This window comes from Mauremys reevesii, linkage group 8, assembly GCF_016161935.1.
Source record: "Mauremys reevesii isolate NIE-2019 linkage group 8, ASM1616193v1, whole genome shotgun sequence".
Lineage (NCBI taxonomy): Eukaryota > Metazoa > Chordata > Testudines > Geoemydidae > Mauremys > Mauremys reevesii.
In genome coordinates this window covers 42,551,981-42,571,465 of record NC_052630.1, presented here as the reverse complement: position 1 = coordinate 42,571,465, position 19,485 = coordinate 42,551,981, and the positions used below count along the sequence as shown (strand labels likewise).

Sequence of the window (19,485 nt, the reverse complement as noted above, 5' to 3'; positions counted from 1 at the left end):
TAGATAGTTAGTGGGTTCGGGGGTTACCCCACCCGCACCGGGGACCGGAGCATATGCCCGGCTCCCCGGGTTTCAAGCCGTGCTCGGCCTGCCGCAGGCCTATGCCTACAGGAGATCCTCATAGCTCCTGTTTGAAGTGCTTAGGAGAGTCGCACTTATCTACTAAGTGCCCAGTTTGCAAGGCTTTCAAGCCTCGCACAAAGAGGGAAAGAGACATTAGGCTGAAACAGCTCCTAATGGAGGCAGCCTTAACCCCTCCAGCCGCGGCACCGCCCGCTGTCCCTCTGGACTCTCTCAGCACCGCCACGGCACCGGGACACTCTGCTGTGCCACCGAAAGCGCCATCGGCACCGAAGCCGGCCCAAAGACGCTCACTCTCGCCAAAGGCGAGGAAGGTGAAGGCCGCTGCTTCTTCGGCACCGACACCTGCGCCGAAGCAAAAGAGTGTGCCCTGCCCAGACCGCCCGTCACCGAAACCTGCCGCGGCACCGGTCCCTCCGCCGCAGATGCTTCTGCCGGCACCGGCGACTCCGGCCCCTCAGAGGCCGTTGAGCCCGGCACCTGTGGCCTCCCCGGCTCCAGCCGCGGTAGAGATGCCACTGCCGTCCACTCCGGAGACCTTCGAGGCGGCGCGGGACCTCATTGCTCTCACAGACTCGGCTGTGCCACCGCCCCCGGCACCGCTGGTGCGGGCGCCCCGTTCCATGGGCAAGCTGTTCATGCTCAAGCCTCCTGTCGGCACCGAGCCTGTCCGGCACCGATCCCGTTCCCGCTCTCACCAGCGCTCTCGCTCTCGACGCCGCTCTCCATCTAGTCGCCGATCGCAACGCCGCTCGCAGTCCCGGCACCGCTCCACTACGCGGCACCGGTCAGACTCGCGGCACCAGTCATACTCCCGCTCCCCGACTCGTCATTCCCGGCACCGCTCAACATCTCGGCACCGATACGGCCGCCGCTATTTGTGAAGCCGCTCCCGGCACCGAACATGGAGATCCCGGTCGACCTCCCGGCACCGGGCCGGTCGCAGGTCCCGGTCTCGCTCCCGTTCTTGCTATCGAGATGCTTCAAGGCACCGCTCTCCGCAAAGGCGGGAACTACGATCCGTCGGCACCTCGGCACAAGGGTTATCCGCTCCACCCTGGCCCTCCCGACACGCCTCGGCCTCTTCACACGCCGAGAGTTATTATGTCGACGAGTATGACCCTCAGGTCCCGGCGAGCGTTTTTCACCAGTCCCATCAAGTGGACCAGGACCCTCATCACTGGGGTTACTGGACCCCTTGGGCCTACCACCAAGCCCAAGGCGCTCCTCTGCCTACCGTGCGCACCGTGACAAACGAGGCACGCGCCCCGGAGGCCACAATAACCCGCTCACCGGATGACACGGAGGTCCCATCGTGTGCGGAGGAAGGCAATCAGCCAGCCCAAGAACCCCTAGAGCAGGAGCCTCCCCAGGCCCCAGATGCGGACCGGGACACCATCCTGCCCGGGATTTCTTCCTCCTCCTCTTCTCTGGACGAGGCGGTGGTGGGGTCGTCATCCGCAGGTCCCCCACCTATTGACTTACGGGCACACCAAGAGCTCCTCCGCAGGGTAGCTCTGTGAATGGACTTACAGGTGGAGGAGGTATCGGAAGTGGACGATCCGATAGTAACCATCTTGTCAGCGGACGCCCCTACCCGCATAGCCTTGCCCTTCATTAAGACTATCCAAGCCACTGCGAATACCCTATGGCAGATTCCGTCCTCTATCGCGCCCACAAGCGAGGGGCGTGGAGCGCAAGTACATGGTCCCTTCCAAGGGATATGAATATTTGTATGTGCATCCGTCCCCATCGTCGTTAGTGGTGCAGTCGGTGAACGATAAGGAGTGTCACGGCCAGCAAGGCCCCGCTCCTAAATCAAAGGACGCTAGGCGAATGGACTTGCTTGGCCGCAAGGTCTACTCCGCTTGTGCCTTGCAGATCTGAGTGGCTAACCAGCAGGCCTTGCTAAGCCGCTACGCACATGACACTTGGGCTGAGGTGGAAAAGTACAAAGAGCTCCTACCTCAAGATTCCCGTCAGGAGTTCGCGGCCTTCGTAGAGGAGGGTAAAAAGGTTGCGCGCACCTCGTTGCAAGCCTCCTTGGACGCAGCTGACTCAGGGGCGCGTACTATAGCCTCGGGCGTTACCATGCGCCGGATATCATGGCTGCAGAGTTCAACGCTCCCACCTGAAGTACAGTACACCATTCAGGACCTTCCCTTTGATTCTAAGGCCCTCTTCTCTGAAAAGACGGACTCTCGACTTCAAAACCTCAAGGACAACAGGGTCATCATCCATACTCTGGGGATGCATACCCCTGCTACCCAGAGGCATCCATTCCATCCCCAGTTTAACCGTCCCTACTATATGCCTCGCTACAGGCAGGACTCTGGTCGGCGACAAGGTCGCGGTGGACGTGGGCGGCGGCCTGGCAACCAATCGTCCCAGGGCAGAACCCCCTCTAAACCGCCAGGGCCTAAGCCATCCTTTTGAAGATGCGCCCGGGGATGGCATACCAGAGCTCTCTTTAGCTCCCTCCCTGCCCTTTTCCAACCGTTTTTCCTATTTCCTCCCGGCGTGGGCCCGGCTGACCACCGATGCCTGGGTCCTACGCACCGTGGAACGCGGTTACCAACTGCAGTTCGTTTCATCCCCTCCTTCCCACCCTCCTTCCCAGTCCCTCTTCAGGGACCCCTCTCACGAGCAACTCCTCTTACAAGAGGTGCATTCGCTCCTAGCCATCGGAGTGGTCGAGAATGTTCCGGAGAGGGAGAGGGAGAGGGGCAAGGGGTTTTATTCCCGCTATTTTTTGATCCCCAAGTCCAAAGGGGGCCTCCGTCCCATCCTCGACCTGCGAGACCTCAACTCATACATGCTGAAGTTGAAGTTCCGCATGGTGTCCCTTGGGACCATTATCCCCACGCTGGAACAGGGAGACTGGTATGCCGCCCTCGATATGAAAGACGCTTATTTTCATATCGCCATCTTTCCACCGCACAGACGCTTCCTCCGATTTACAATCGCACACCTTCACTTCCAGTTTGCGGTCCTCCCCTTCGGCCTCTCTACGGCCCCAAGGGTATTCACGAAGTGCATGGCCGTTGTCGCCGCCCACCTCCGTCGGCGCGGCATCTGCGTTTTTCCATACCTGGACGACTGGCTCATCAAAGGGGACTCGCAGAACACAGTCCAGTGGCAGGTCACAGTAATCAAAGACTTATTCATGCGCCTGGGCCTAGTTATCAACATAGAGAAGTCCACCCTAGTACCAGCTCAGAGGTTGGACTTTATTAGTGCGATCCTGGACTCATCTCTAGCCAAGGCCTACCTTCCGCAGCTACGGTTCCAGTCCCTTACGCAGCTAATCCGCGCCCTTCAGGCCTCTCGTATGACCTCGGCCCGTGCTTGTCGCCGACTTCTCGGTCACATGGCGGCTTGCACGCACGTCACTCCGTTTGCCAGGCTCCGCCTCTGCCCATTTCAGCTGTGGCTCCACTCCAGATACCGTCCGCATAGGGACCCTCTGGATACCCTACTCACCGTTCCAGCGGGTGTCCTTCAATCTCTGGATTGGTGGCTGACCCCTTCTCGCGTATGCGCGGGGGTACCATTCCAGGCCCCTCAGCCTTCCCTTTCCCTGACAACGGACGCTTCGTCCCTCGGATGAGGAGCCCATCTCAGCGCTCTTTGTACTCAAGGCCTTTGGTCGGTGCAGGAGTTGAATATGCACATCAATGTCAGGGAGCTCCGGGCAGTGCGCCTGGCATGCCAGGCGTTCCGAACTCGCCTCCACGGCCGTTGTGTCTCAGTCTTTACAGACAACACAACGACCATGTACTATATCAACAAGCAAGGCGGGACCCGCTCTCCCCCCCTCTGCCACGAGGCGATGGTACTGTGGGAATTCTGCATAGCCCACTCGATCCATCTAGTGGCGTCGTACCTTCCCGGTGTCAAGAACACCATTGCGGATGGCCTGAGCAGGTCCTTTCTCTGCCACGAGTGGTCGCTGAGAGCAGACATCGCTCATGCCATTTTCCAACAGTGGGGATTTCCCCATGTAGACCTGTTTGCATCCCGATCGAACCGCAAATGCCAGGAGTTTTGCTCCTTTCAAGGCCTGGCACCGGGCTTTCTGTCGGACGCATTTCTCCTTCCATGGACTCGTCATCTGTTCTACGCCTTTCCTCCGTTTCCCCTCATACACAAGGTCCTGCTGAAGCTCCGACGGGACAAGGCACGTCTCATCTTAATTGCGCCAGCGTGGCCCAGGCAACACTGGTTCACCACGCTGCTCCGTCTGTCGGTAGCCAGCCCTTTCCTCTACCGCTTCACCCGGATCTTATAACACAAGATCACGGCACTCTCTGTCACCCAGACCTGCCGGCCCTCCACCTCACGGTGTGGCTCCTGAGTGGCTAGACCAGTCGGAATTGCGCTGCTCTGTTCCCGTGCAGCGTGTTTTATTGAGCAGCAGAAAGCCTTCCACTCGCTCTATCTATGTGGCCAAGTGGAAGCGCTTCGCTTGCTGGGCTCAAGCGCGCGACGCTATTCCTTCAGAGCTTCCGCTTCCAATGGTCCTTGACTATCTCTGGTCGCTAAAACAGCAAGGGCTTGCACTGTCCTCCATCAAGGTGCACTTAGCGGCTATCTCCGCTTTCCACCCCGGTGAGGGAGGGTATACGGTGTTCTCTTACCCGCTGACTACTCGTTTCAGAAAGGGCCTTGATCGTCTCTACCCCCAGGTGCGCCACCCGATTCCCACCTGGGACCTCAATCTCGTCCTCAGCAAGCTCATGTCCCCACCATTTGAGCCACTGGCCACCTGTTCCTTACTGTACCTGTCCTGGAAGACGGTTTTTCTAGTGGCTATCACATCAGCCAGGCGGGTCTCTGAGCTCAAAGCGCTCATGGTGGACCCACCGTACACCGTTTTTCATAAGGACAAGGTGCAGCTACGTCCTCATCCTGCATTTCTCCCGAAGGTGGTGTCCGCATTCCACAATAACCAGGACATCTTCCTTCCAGTTTTCTTTCCGAAACCTAACGCTTCCTCGAGAGAGCTACGACTTCATTCCCTTGACGTCCGCAGGGCGTTGGCTTTCTATATTGATCGGACGAGGCCGTTCCGCAAATCCCCGCAGCTGTTTGTGGCAATTGCTGACCGGATGCGAGGTCTTCCTGTCTCATCGCAGCGAATCTCCTCGTGGCTCACAGAGTGCATACGCACCTGTTATAACTTGGCTAATGTCCCCTTGGGCCATCTCACCGCCCACTGTACCAGAGCCCAGGCGTCCTCCGCTGCCTTTCTGGCACAAGTACCAATCCAAGAAATATGCCGAGCGGCGACCTGGTCGTCGATTCATACTTTCGCCTCTCACTATGCTCTGGTCCAACAGTCGAGAGATGACGCAGCCTTTGGCTTGGCGGTCCTGCATTCCGCACGTCTCACTCCGACCCCACCGCCTAGGTAAGGCTTGGGAATCACCTAACTGGAATGGATATGAGCAATCACTCGAAGAAGAAAAAACGGTTACTTACCTTTGTAACTGTTGTTCTTCGAGATGTGTTGCTCATATCCATTGTCCACACCCACCCTCCTTCCCCACTGTCGGAGTAGCCGGCAAGAAGGAACTGAGGGTCGGGTGGGTCGGCTGAGGTATATATGCGGTGCCGTTATGGCGCCACTCCAGGGGGCGCTCAGCCGACCCACTGGGGTTGCTAGGGTAAAAATCTTCCGATGAACGTGCACGCGGCACGCACACACCTAACTGGAATGGATATGAACAACACATCTCGAAGAACAACAGTTACAAAGGTAAGTAACCGTTTTTTTCTATTACATTCTAACAGGATACAGATAAATGAAAACAATGCATGCAACATCCTATGAAGTTTAAACAATCACTTTGATGAATACTAATACACAAGTGAATTGGCATGGGCATGAGCGGGAACCTGGTCGGTCAGCATCAAGCCTTTGATTTGCAATATTATTGGGTTTTTTTTTTTAAAGATTATTACTTGAATTCTGTGTCCTTAAAGCATCTGAGTTTCAAATATCAGTGCAAATAGCAAGCAGCACAAGTTAGCCTGTGTATTGCCAAATAGTTTTGGTATGAATTTTGTGAAATTTGTTTTTTTTTCCTCAGTAATGTGACATTTTTAGTAATGTCACTTTAAATAACTAGCTTTACGGATCACTAAAAAGAGGCAGCATATCAGTTTGTCGTATTGTAATGTACCCCGTTGGCAGATGGTATTATAAATAAATTCCTGTTTTGGGTATCATTCAACGGACAATGTAGAGTGGATCAAAGTGTCAGAAATTAGCTACTATAGAAAGACCATTGGGCTGGTTTTTACTGATGCCAATATTTCATTTTCATCGGAGATTTCCTGTGAGAGAACTTGTTCTGACCGATAATAAAACAAGAGATTTCATTCTGAGAGACAAAATGTGATAGAATACAGATAGCTATGATGTTAAAAAGTGGAAAAGTCATGTAACCCCCTTCATGTTCACTTGTTTAAAATTACCATCTCTTGGGTTTTTAGCTATAAAAGTCTTTTTGTCATAGCTTTATACACGGACTTTACCAACCATTATTATGTCGTCTTGAATTTCTGTGCAGGCTTCATAGGAGGAGAATTTTCCATTTGTAATAGAATCTTTGCCACTTTCTCACTAGTCAGGGATTAAGCCATATTCCAATTTGGTTAATTGTGTTCTGTTTACACAAATGTCTCCTGCAATTTAAACTGCATGTGATATTGTTTTTCACTTCCCATGTCAGTGGTTGGGTAGAGTTTGTATGATCTGTTAGATTATGTGTTCAGTCCTGACATGGCAGTACTTGGTGAAGTTATTCCTGTGTTTTTGGGATTGGAAAGTACTTTATAAATGTCAAATGCTTGGATTTTAGGGGATGACAGTGTGTCCTCACCATTTATCAGGGGATTTACACACCCAATTCCTGTTGGCAGCTGGAAGAGAGTGTAAATACCCTCTGCATCAAGAGACTGCTTTGACTTTCTCTGGCATGTAAATTATTGGGTTGGTTGATTGTGGATATGCCTTGGCAGCCATTGCTGAGAGCAGCATATGGGGTCAAGAGTACCTCTGTATGCCTCCCCTTGCTGTGTGGTGCATAAGCAGAGATTCCAGCACTCAGCCCTGCTCCTCTCCGTCATAAAGGGCGAGGGCACTGCAAGCTGATTGCTGTTGCCAGACCGTGGTGACAGGTGCCAAGCATTTCACCAAAGAAATCCCAGAGCTTTGCTTAGTGATAAAGACAGCCTATGCCTTCCTTTGCTTGTGTGTCACCTGTTGAGCTCAGAAGCTGATTGGATCAGGGAGTTTAACTTGTTGTCTGTAAAGCTGCTGGCATGCTTCTGGCACAATCTAAGGCTCTAAGCGATAAATAGCAATAAGAATCTTGGGTGTGTTTTTAGGTTTTTGGGCTAGTGGTTGCTGTTCACTGTCTTGTGACGTCCCAGGTTTGATCCAGGGTTCTGACCTCTGGCATCACTGTGGGTGATGATAGTCTTGGAGTACTGTGGGTCTTCCAAGTACCATGTGCCCAAGAACCACAGCCTATGTAGCATGAGGCAGAGAGGTGCCTCATTTTCCAGTAGCAGCATTGTCTCTGAAGGAGTGGTTGTGTTCATTTCCTGCCTATAAGGACACTGGCCGTGATGTGAGATAAACATGATAATCCTTCATACCTGGAAAGACAATGTAAGCCCATTCTTATAACATGTCTAAAAGAAATTTGTCTTAGTTCTACATTACATTGTCACTATCTCTGGTGATTTACTTTGTGCTAATAAAATATATGTTGTCCTTCAGACCTGTTCAATTAACATTCTCATCACAAGTGTGACCGCACAGAGATCAATGAACTTTAAGAAAAGCAGCCCATTTACTGCCACCCACCCACCCACACCTTTTCTCTCTCGCTCGCTGTTTTATGTGTAGAACTCAATCTTGTTTTGTTCTGCTTTGAAAGAATAAAGGCTGCAAGCAGAACTGAGGTCACCGATAAAATGCTGGTGGCACTAGAGAGATCAGTGTAATTGTTAAAGTAATAAGTAAAGCAGTCACCTTTAAATGCCAGTAAATCAATCTACTGTGTGCAAGATCAAATACAGCAAATAAATAATGACAAGGAACTGCCAAATGAACCTTAACAGAAACTCATTAACACTTAGATATGAATAGCTTGTCATTTGGTTTCAGAATTTTGCTATGAAAATATTTATACTCGTCACATGTTGACCAAAACATTTCTCTATTTTAAATGGATTTTCCTTAAAGCTTGTCTGCATGTGAAGTTAGTACAGAATAAGCTTGGGTCATTTAAAGAGCAGTGGCTGTTTAACATTGACTTCTTGGGTGGATGCTCATTCTGCACTGAGGGCTTGTCTACACTGGCACGCTAAATCAGTGCCACTGAAGTCAATAGCAGCATGCTCTCCTGTTGACTTCAGTACTCCACCTCCCTGAGCTGCAGTGCAGTGTAGATACCAAGTTAGGTTGATATAAGCTACGTAGCTGGGGGAAGAGGGTGTAATTTTTCACACCTCTGAATGACACAACTTACATTGTCTAGAGCGGCAGTGTAGACCAGGCCTAAGAGTGCCATTGTGAGGTTTAGCTTAGTCCACTTTAAAGTCCAGGTTTGTGATGGGGTCTACAAGCCCCACACTAAACCAGGGCATGGCATAGAGCAATACTGGGCTAGGGAAGCTCTGCCCCTCAACAGGTGCAAGGCATGCTCTCAGTGGAGGAACAGTTTCAAAGGACACTCATAGTGCAGGAAAGTGGGGAATGAGCTGCATGTGGCAACAGGAAGCAAGGCTAATGCTGAGAGCTGTGCCAGGAGTGGTAACAGCTTTGTGAAGACAGCTCTAACAGCAGGGACTTGGATTTCCTCCCCTTCTTTGGGAATTGAAAGCCCTAAAATAGATTGACTGAACAGGATGCTAAGGGGATGTCTGCACAGCAATTAAATACCCGTGGCTGGTCAATGTCAGCTGACTTGGGTTTGTGGGGCTTGGGTTGCAGGACTGTATAACTGAGTATGTGATTGACTTCGGACTGAAGCATGAGTTCTGGGACCGCACAAAAGGGGAGGATCCCAGAGCCCAGGCTCCAGCCTGAGCCCGAATGTGTACACTGCAATTTTATAGTCCTGCTGCCCAAGCCCTGCAAGCCTGAGTCAGCTGACGTGGGCCAGCTGCAGAGGTTTAATTGCAGTGTAGATATACCCCAAAAGACCGAGGAGAGTCTGCTAATTCAGCGAATATGCCCCAAACTGAGGAGTTCCAGACTGGTAGGAAGTGATTCGGGGGAAACATAATTTTGGGGTAGTTCAGTAACTGGGCTGGACACTTTGAGAAACTCGTAAGGCCCTGGGTTAGGACCCTGGTAGAGTGGTGGGCCTAGGTCCCCCTATCTTGTCCCACCTCTCCTGCTCCCAACTCCTTTGCAGTGACTGAACTCTGGGGAAGCAATGAGAGCATGACGGGGTGATTGAGGCTGCAACTGCGGCCCCCCTCTGGGATGACTTAGACCAGCGGAAACCGTAAGAATCATAGAAGATTAAGGTTGGAAGAGACCTCAGGAGATCCTCTAGTCCAGCCCTCTGCTCAAAGTAGGACCAACCCCAACTAAATCATCCCAGCCAGGGCTTTGTCAAGCCAGGCCTTAAAAACCTCTAAGGATGGAGATTCCACCACCTCCCTATGTAACCCATTCCAGTACTTCACCACCCTCCTCGTGAAATAGTTTTTCCTAATATCCAACCTAGACTTGCCCCACTGCAACTTGAGACCATTGCTTCTTGTTCTGTCATCTGCCACCACTGAGAACAGCCTAGCTCCATCATCCTTGGAACCCCCCTTCAGGTAGTTGAAGGCTGCTATCAAATCCCGCCCCTCACTCTTCTCTTCTACAGACTAAATAAGCCCAGTAGTTCCCTCAGCCTCTCCTCGTAAGTCATGTGCCCCAACCCCCTATTCATTTTCGTTGCCCTTGGCTGAGCTCTCTCCAATTATCCAGATCCTTTCTGTAGTGGGGGCCCCAAAATTGGATGCAATATTCCAGATGTGGCCTCACCAGTGCCTACTAGAGGGGAATAATCACTTCCCTTGATCTGCTGGCAGTGTTCCTATTAATGCAGCCCAATGTGCCATTAGCCTTCTTGGCAACAAGGGCACACTGTTGACTCATGTCCAGCTTCTCATCCACTGTAATCCCCAGGTCCTTTTCTGCAGAACTGCCACTTAGCCAGTCGTCCTCAGCCTGTAGCAGTGCATGGAATTCTTCTGTCCTAAGTGCAGGAGTGCACTTGTCCTTGTTGAAGCTCATCAGATTTCTTTTGGCCCAATCCTCCAATTTGTCTAGGTCATGTTAGACTTATCCCAACCCTCCAGCATATCTACCTCTCCCACCAGCTTAGTGTCATCCGCGAACTTACTGAGGGTGCGATCCATCCCATCATCCAGATCATTAATGAAGATGTTGAACAAAACCAGCCCCAGGACCAACCCCTGGGGCACTCCGCTTAATACCAGCTGCTAACTAGACATCGAACCGTTGATCACTACCCATTGATCACAACGATCTATCCAGCTTTCTATCCATCTTATAGTCCATTAATCCAATCCATACTTTTTTAACTTGCTGGCAAGAATATTGTGGGAGACTGTATCAAAAACTTTGCTAACGTCAAGATATATTACATCCACTGCTTTCCCCATATCCACAGAGCCAGTTATCTCATCCTAGATGGCGATCAGGCATGACTTGCCCTTGGTGAATCCATGTTGACTGTTCCTAATCACCTTCCTCTCCTCCTTTCTTGTAGGAAGAACTCTAAGACGTTAAGATTTTTTTTAACTAGTGCAGTGGAGTATGTACAAATATCTAATCTCATAGGGTATGATTTTTTGGCAGGGCTCAGCTCCCCCAATTCTTGTTCAGTCAATCCGTACAGATCACTCACATGTTATAGTAAGCAGCACATGTGTATTGTGCACAGGGTCTACATCAGTCAGGTGGGATTTTGTAATTTCTCATCAAAACTAGGAAGTTAAAAGGGATTGAATAATAAGCAAGTTTTAGGATAAGTCTATTCTGGTTCCTAGATCTCCTGACCACTTCCACTGAAAAAAGCAGGTGTCCCAGGTAGCTGTTACAGATTGGTTGTTTACAATGTGGTGTTTTTTTTTCTTCTGTGAATGATTTACCTGTGGATTGATTTCTTGCAATGGAGTAAAGAGCTTCTGTTTCAGCTGGACACCATACCTTCAGATTGTTGTTGCTAGGAATGGTTTTGCTTTGTGCGGTTTCCAGCAATGATAGATTGAGCCCTTTCTAACGGTTGATCTGTGAGATATCTGAGGCACGTTTTCACAGTCATGTGTGCGTGCACAGGGCTGTCTGTAGGCATGTTCACTTGTGTATATAATATGATGTGTATTTTTCAAAGCTCCTTAACTGTACACAGACAGGTTGAAAATTTGACTGAGCACATGCAAAGGCTCCATGCACACATTTTGTGTATAGATTTTGGGCACTTGCTACTATCATGTAAAAGCACCACCTCCTGGAAGCGATGCCAAGACAATGCAACTAAAGCAAGGCCACTAATCTACTCTGTCTTCGTTCTTACAGTGGCACTCCTCATCATAGTATTGGACTATCTTCAGAAATGGATTCTAAGCCACTAGCTACCTGAAGGCTTGTCTACATGAACAGTTAGGTCACCGCAAGATGGGGTGTGAATTCACCCCACATTAGCCTGCTGCAGACTGTCTGTGTGGACCATGCTGGTGCACATTAACCATCTATCCTGTTTAGTTTGATTAGTCCTGATTCAAGCTCAGGATCCACATGGGCGGTTAGTCTGTGGCAGGCTAATAAGGAATAGATTAACATTCCAGTTTGCCACAAATGAAATGTTTGTGTAGACAAGCCCTCAGATTCTAATGGAATAGGCGAATGGAATAATTACAGTTTTACCCACATGCTGTCTTGGTACTGGGTGAGTGTGACATTAATTAAATGTTCCCACTGGCCAAAGGACATTGTAAGCTGCAGCTAGGTATAAAAAAAGGGGTGATGAAGAAACTGACCAGAGTAACCCTCTTGACACTTGCTGGTAGCCCAGACCTTGATCCCTTAAGTGACTTGCCTCAAGGATATGCTCTGGCCCACAGGGCTGCCTGTGACCTTCACCATAGGGCTGTGGGACACACAGACTTATCAAGGAACCATCAAGTTAATATATGGCACTGGTATTTCAATTTGATTAGATGCACTTGAACCAACTGACACATCTCTGAAGGTGAAGGGATGCCAATGGGAAATGTCATGCCCATTGTGTAATCCCAGCCAAGATATTTCAGTAGTCAAATTTAGTTCATGAGTTTTATGCTGTGTGTAAGATAGACCAAAAGACTTGTTTTTCCCTGAGTTATGATGATTCTGGGGCAAGTTCTCTGTTGCTGAAAGAAGATACTTATATAGTGCACTGTCACCACCCAGGTGGTGTCCGGAATACTTTGGCAGCCATTGTATGAAGGACATACTTTGCTAGTTATCTTTTAGATGCAGGGCCAACTCTTTAGCTGGTATAAATTGGGATAGATCCTTTTTCTTCAGTGGAGCTACACCAGTTAACGCTAACTGAGGACCTGGCTCTCATTATTCTTCTATTCTTCTTTGAGTGCTTGCTCATATTGATTCCAATCAGGTGTGGGAGCACTGCGTGAAGTCGCCAGAAGGTTTTCCCCTAGCAACATCCATTGGGTCGGCAGTGGAGCTGCGCCTTCATGGAGCCGCATACAGGGCCCTGCTGACCCACCGCCTCTCCAGTTCCTTCTTACCATCGGTGTGGGTTGTTGGAACGCTCCCTCTCTAGCTTGTCGAGTGATCCCATAGTAGCTTTCGCTTATTTTTTCTTGTAAATAGTTTAGATAGTGGTAATGTAGATAGATATGTCTTAATGGTTATAGGGGGTTCTTCTCCCTGTTTTTCCTTTCCCTTCCTCTGGGGCTGGGACATGCCTCGGTCCCATGGATTTAAACCATGTGGGGTCTGCCAAAAACTGATGCCCAATGGTGACCCAACCACAACTTGTCTAAAGTGCTTGGGTGAGTCTCACCAAACAGACAGGTGTAAGATCTGCGGGAGTTTTCATCCCCGCACTAAAAAGGAAAGGGACCATAGATTAAAGCTCCTGTTGATGAAGGTAGCCCTGCGACCGCAATTGGAGTTGAGACAAGGGATCCGGCAGCGGGCTCCCCCGTGTCAGTACACAGCACACCGCCTTCGATTAGGATTAGGGAGTCCAGACTCTTGGGCTACAGACCGTTTGTGATAAATGAGAGGATGGGAAACTCCCTTTTGTGGACACCCAGCCAGCCAGTTGGCTATGGAATCCCTCTTGGTGGTGGTTCTCTACTTGCTTTACCTGTAAAGGGTTAACAGGCCCACAGGTAAAAGGAAAGGAGTGGGCACCTGACCAAAAGAGTCAATGGGAGAGCTAGAACTTCTTAAAATTGGGAAAAAGCTTCCCTTTGTCTGTGTTGTTGTTCTCTGGAAAAGAGGGGAACAGGGAGCAGTTATGCTGTGAGAAGCTGAAAGCCAGGTATAAAAAACCATCAAATCATACCTAAAGATTGCTTATCTGAAACCCCAAATATATAAGCAAATTAGGGAATGTCTTGGAAGACGCGATTAGGTTCATTTCTGTTTATTTCTTATTGGCTTGTGGACTCCTCTGTGCTAACCCCAGATGCTTTTGTTTTGCTTGTAACCTTTAAGCTGAACCTCAAGAGAGCTATCTTGATGCTTAATTTTTGTAATTGTTCTTTTAAGAACTAGCAAAAAGCCTAAGTTCCAAATGTATTTCCTTTTTTTTTTTTTGCAGGGTGGGAGGGGTTGATACAATTTGCCTTTTTTAAGAACAGGATTGGATTTTTGTGTCCCTAAGAGATTTGTGCATATGTTGTTTAATTAGCTGGTGGCAGTTGCTGATTTCCTGTGTGTGTGTGTGTGTGTGTGTGTTTGTTTGTTTGTTTTGGGAGTTTAATACCAGCCTGGAGTGGCCAGTGTTAATTTGTAGAATCCTTGAGGGCCCCCACCTTCTGCACTTGAAGTGCCAGAGTGGGGAATCAGCCGTGACACCGTCGGCACCAGCACTCCCCGGCACTGAAGACAGCACTGCGCACCGAGTCTCGGCACCGCTCCCAGTCACCTGTGCCTCATAAGAGGCATAGGAAGACGGACAGGGGGTGCTCCCCCTCTCGAGTCCCGGAGTGTGAGACAGCTACGGGAGTGTGACCTGTGCTGGGCCACTCCTCTCCAGTGGTGCAACAAATGGCACCGTCGACTCTGGGTCCACAAGCGGGCCTGTCGAGTCTGGAGCCAGTGGAAGAGGGACAGGAGGATCCTCTGGACCTTCCCTCTAACCCAGAGACTTTCGAGGCGCCCCAGGACCTTATAGCCCTGATGGACCCACATTCGCTGAGAGACCATCGGCCCCGAAGCCCCCAGCACCACACAGGTTAAACCCTTGATGTCACGGCACCACTCACCATTTCCCCCGGCCCCAGCACCTACTGGCACTGTGCTGCCTTGCTTGTCGCTGTCCAATTCCTCGGTGTCCGACTCTGACGCAGACTTATATGTATTGAGGAGGAGTGGGCGCAAAGGACAGGGGCACACCCAGAGGCCGGACATGACCCAGTACCATGGCTGCAGTGTCAGATGCCACTACAAGCATGGACACAATGGCTCTTCTGGACCCCGTGGGCATACCATCTGTCCAAGGGGTCAGTCTCTGGCCGATCCTTCTTCGTTGCGTCTGAGGGCCAAGCGAGGCCCCAGAGCAGGGTCCTTTCCTGTGCTTCGACAACCGTTGTCAGTGCTGGTGCAGCGCACAGCACCACAGTTCACGGCACTGTGGATGGCACCTACTCGGCTGTGGCAGCCCATGAATAATATGAGGAGCTGGACGGACAGGAGGGGACACTACTGTCCTGGGCATCCTTGTCATCCTGTCCTGATGAGGCAGTGGTGGGAACCTATTCAGGACCTCATCCACAGGACAGCAGGGCCCATCTTGAGCTGCTAAGATGGGTGGCACAGAATCTGGGTATCCAGATGGAGGAGGTCACTGAGATTTCAGACCTAATGGTGGTCATTCTGTCACCGGCGGGTTCCTCTAGGGTGGCTCTTCCTTTAATTAAGACCATCCAGGAAAACATGAAGACCCTCTGGCGAACTCCGGCTTCCCTGACCCCTACAGCAAAAGGGGTTGAGAGGAAGTATTTTGTCCCCTCTAAGGAGTATGAATACCTCTTCACTCATCCCCTGCTGGACTTTTTTGGCAGTGGCAGTGGTCAATGAGTGGTAGAGGCAGGGGAGCAAGAGCCCACCCCGCGGGCTAAGGACTCAAAGAAACTGGACCTCTTTGGGAGGAAGATTTACTCCATCTGAGGGCTCCAACTTCGCATCGCTAACCAGCAGGCTATCCTTAGCTGATACAGTTTTAAGTCTTGGGACTCGGTATCCAAGTTTACTGAGCTGGTTCCTCCAGATTTGAAATTGGAGTCCTCTGCCCTTGTAGATGAGGGCAAAACTGTGGCCAGGACATCATTACAAGTGGCGCTGGACTCTACAGATGCAGCAACTTGTGCCATGTCATCAGGCAAAGTAATGCATTGCTGTTCCTGGCTACAGGCCTTGGGCCTGCCTTTGGAAGTGCAACAGACAATAAAAGACCCCCCACCTTTTGAGGGGCCCATGTCATTCTTAGAGAAGACGAACTCCAAGCTGCATAGCTTGAAGGACTCCCATGCTACTCTGATATTGTTGGGACTGCACACGCCGGCCCCCAAACACAGGCATTTTAGGCCTCACCCTGCACCTCATCTGTACCAAGGCCAGCCAAGACAGGACCACAATAGAAGACAGCCTAGAAAACAGAACTGCCATCGCCAACCCCAACCTTCAAACAACAAGGGATCCAGACAACTGCCGGGCCCTAGACAGACCTGTTGAAAATGTGCCTGAGGATGACATGCAGGAGGTAGAAACCCTTCTATTGGCAGGAACTGTGGAGGAGGTTCTGCTGGAGCTCAGGGGCGAGGGTTTTACTCCCAGTATTTCCTAATCTCTTATAGGATGGGTAAGGAATGGTGTCCCTAGACTCTGTTTGTCAGAGGGTGGAGATGGATGGCAGGAGAGAGATCACTTGATCATTACCTGTTAGGTTCACTCCCTCTGGGGCACCTGGCATTGGCCATTGTCGGTAGACAGGATACTGGGCTAGATGGACCTTTGGTCTGACCCAGTACGGCCATTCTTATGTTCTAATACTGAAAGCAAAGGGGGGCCTCAGACCCATCCTGGACCTGCGCAACTGCAACAGGTTCATGAAGCTAAAGTTTTGGATGGTCTCTCTGGCCACCATTATCCTTTCCCTGCATCCAAGAGATTGGTATACCACCTGCAATTTGAAGGACGCATATTTTCATATTTCCATAATCCTGTCCCACAGGCACTTCTTAAGGTTTGTAGTTGGGGGCACTTGCTACCAATTCATGGTGCTCCTGTTCGGCCTGTCATTGGCACCTCAGGTATTCACCAAATGCATGTCAGTCATGCAGAAAAGACAAGTTCAGGTATTCCCTTATCTCGATGACTGGCTAGTGAAGGGCTGGTCCAGGACACAGGTGGATCAACAGATCGCTCTGGTAAGATCCACCTTCAACTCATTGGGCCTCCTCCTAAACACTCGAAAATCAAAGCTCACCCCTAGTCAGAGAATAGAGTTCATAGAGGCGGTGCTAGACTCGAGGCAGGCTAGAACATTTTCTACCTCAGCATCACTTTCAAGCCATACACAACATCGTACAGGACCTGAGACAGTTCCCTACAACCATGGCAAGAAGTTGCTTGAAACTCCTGGGACACATGGCGTTATGCATGTACGTGATCCAACACATAAGGCCCAGGCTCAGACCTCTCCACGCTTGGCTGGCATCTGTGTACCAACCGAGCAAACATAGCCTAGACTAAGGACATGCTTCCACCGAGGGTTCTCGAGTGTCTTCAGTGGTGGCTCGACCCTTGCATGGTGTGTATAGGAGTCACGTTCACCAAACCATGCCTCTCGTTATGTCTGCTCACCAACACAATTGCGGTGGGGTGGGGGGCTCATCTCGGAGGCTGTGCCAGCCTTGGTACACCATGTTGATGGAACTCTTGGTGGAGACGCCAATCACCCTGCCGTTAGTTCCAGATCTCAATATCATGGACGGCTCCAGCACCCCAATCTCAAATCTCTCCACCTCATGGCTTGGAAGCTTCATGGCTGAATCTCTGACTGAATCACATGTTCAGACTGTGTTAGAGAAGTTCTTCTTGGTAGTAGAAAACCTTCAACCAGGGCTACCTACTCAGCCAAGTGGAAGCAATTCTCGATTTGGTGTTCGCAGAGCCGTATCCCTCCAACTCAGTCTTCAATTCCCTTTATCTTGGACTACCTGCTTAAGCTGAAACAGCAGGATCTGTCACATTTGTTGTTAAAGGTTCATCTGGTTGCCATCTCGGCGTTTCACCCAGGAAAGGCTGACCTCTCCATCTTTGCTAACCCGATGGTGCGGCGTTTTCTTAAAGGACTAGACAGATCCAGTGGCCATCCCTGGCCTGGGACCTTAACTTGGCGCTCTCGAGGCTGATGGGGTCTCCATTTGAACCCTTGGCGATGTGCTCACTGCTCTGTCTATTATTTAAAGTGGCTTTCCTGGTTGTGATAACTTCAGCCAGAAGGGTGTTCGAGCTAAAAGCCCTCACAGCTGACCCTTCCTTATACCATCTTTTACAAGGACAAGGCAGCTCTGACCACACCCAGCATTCCTCCCGAGGTGGTCTCCAACTTCCACCGCAACCAAGACACATTTCTTCCAGTCTTTTTCCCAAAACCTCATGCCAACAGTCATGAGCAGAGGTTCTGCTCCCTGGACGTTCAGCGGGGTTTGGCTTTTTATATTGAATGAACAAAACTGTTCTGCAAGTCAAACTAGCTGTTTGTCGTGGTGCCGGACAGGGTGAAGGGTCTCCCAGTGTCCTCCCAGAGAATCCTCTTGAATCATATCCTGTATCCGGGTATGCTATGAATTAGCCAGAGTTTCCTGCCCCTGCTCTGACAGTGCATTTCACCAGAGCGCAGGCATCTTCAGCGGCCTTCCAGGTCCTGAACCAGGAAATCCTCAGTGCACACATTCACTTCCCATTATGCTATCACCCAGCATGTCAGGGATGAAGCAGCGTTCGGCAGAGCTGTGCTTCAATCAGCGATTCCATGAACTCTCACCCCACCTCTTAGGTAAAGCTTGGGAGTCACCTAATTGGAACTGATATGAGCAAGCACTCGAAGAAGAAGAAACGGTTACCCACCTTCTCGTAACTGTTGTTCTTCAAGATGTGTTGCTCATATTCATTCCAAACCCACTTGCCTTCCCCTCTGTCGGAGTAAACCAGCAAGAAGAAACTGGAGAGGCGGCGGGTCGGCAGGGCCCTATATGTGGTGCCATGAAGGCGTGACTTCAGGGGGCTCCACTGCTGACTTGATGGGTGCTGCGGGGAAAAACCTCCTGGCAACTATGCACGCAGCACGCACGCACCTAATTGGAATGGATATGAGCAACACATCTCGAAGAACAACAGTTAGGAGAAGGTAGGTAACTGTTTCTTCACTCCTCCACTGCCACTATTAATTTCACAGTTTTATCACTCCATGTATTACAGAGTTATCATAACTGATCCATAGTTTATATTGTAACTTGCCTTCTACTTTAAGACTCCTTTGATAACTTCCCCCACTTCCCACCTCAAATTCTTAAAACATTACCTCAAATTCTCTTGTGCGTGGCCGTCTGCCAAAGAAAAATTGTGGGGACAGTTTCAGATTAATTGGGTAAGGTGTTTCAGAGATGTGAACGTTTGAAAAACATGATTTTTTCCCATTTTTGTTAGAATGTTTCAATTTTTTCGAACATCATATTTTCACAAATGGCTTGGCTTGTGACTCCACTTTGTTTCATTCCTTTGCTCGCAATAAGATCGATTGTATTTGAATGTTATTTAGAAATTGTGTTGATAATTTATTTTTAGTTATTTGCTACAGTTTTTTCTGTGAGGATGGAGGCGCAAGTCTGGTTTCTGCTGAAATCAGTGGGAGCGCTACCATTTGACTTTATTACGCAGTGAATCAGACACTGTGTGAGCTCTGCATGGACTTGGTAAGCTCAGCACTTTGACTGAGGGACTTGAGCAAATCAGCACCCTCTCACTGTGATGTTGTTAAAGTTTGCAGCCAAAGCAGCTAAGCTTCAGAGCTGATAGACTCGTTTCTGCAGAGTTATTCTCCTACTTTTTAC

The 19,485-nt window shown here is 50.1% G+C and overlaps 1 protein-coding gene across 2 annotated transcripts in view; it reads left to right on the top strand.

Moving 5' to 3' along the window:
• The window catches only part of TEDC1 (tubulin epsilon and delta complex 1), a 206,893-nt gene that overhangs the window by 62,389 nt on the left and 125,019 nt on the right, over nt 1-19,485 (top strand). The window lies entirely within an intron of this gene.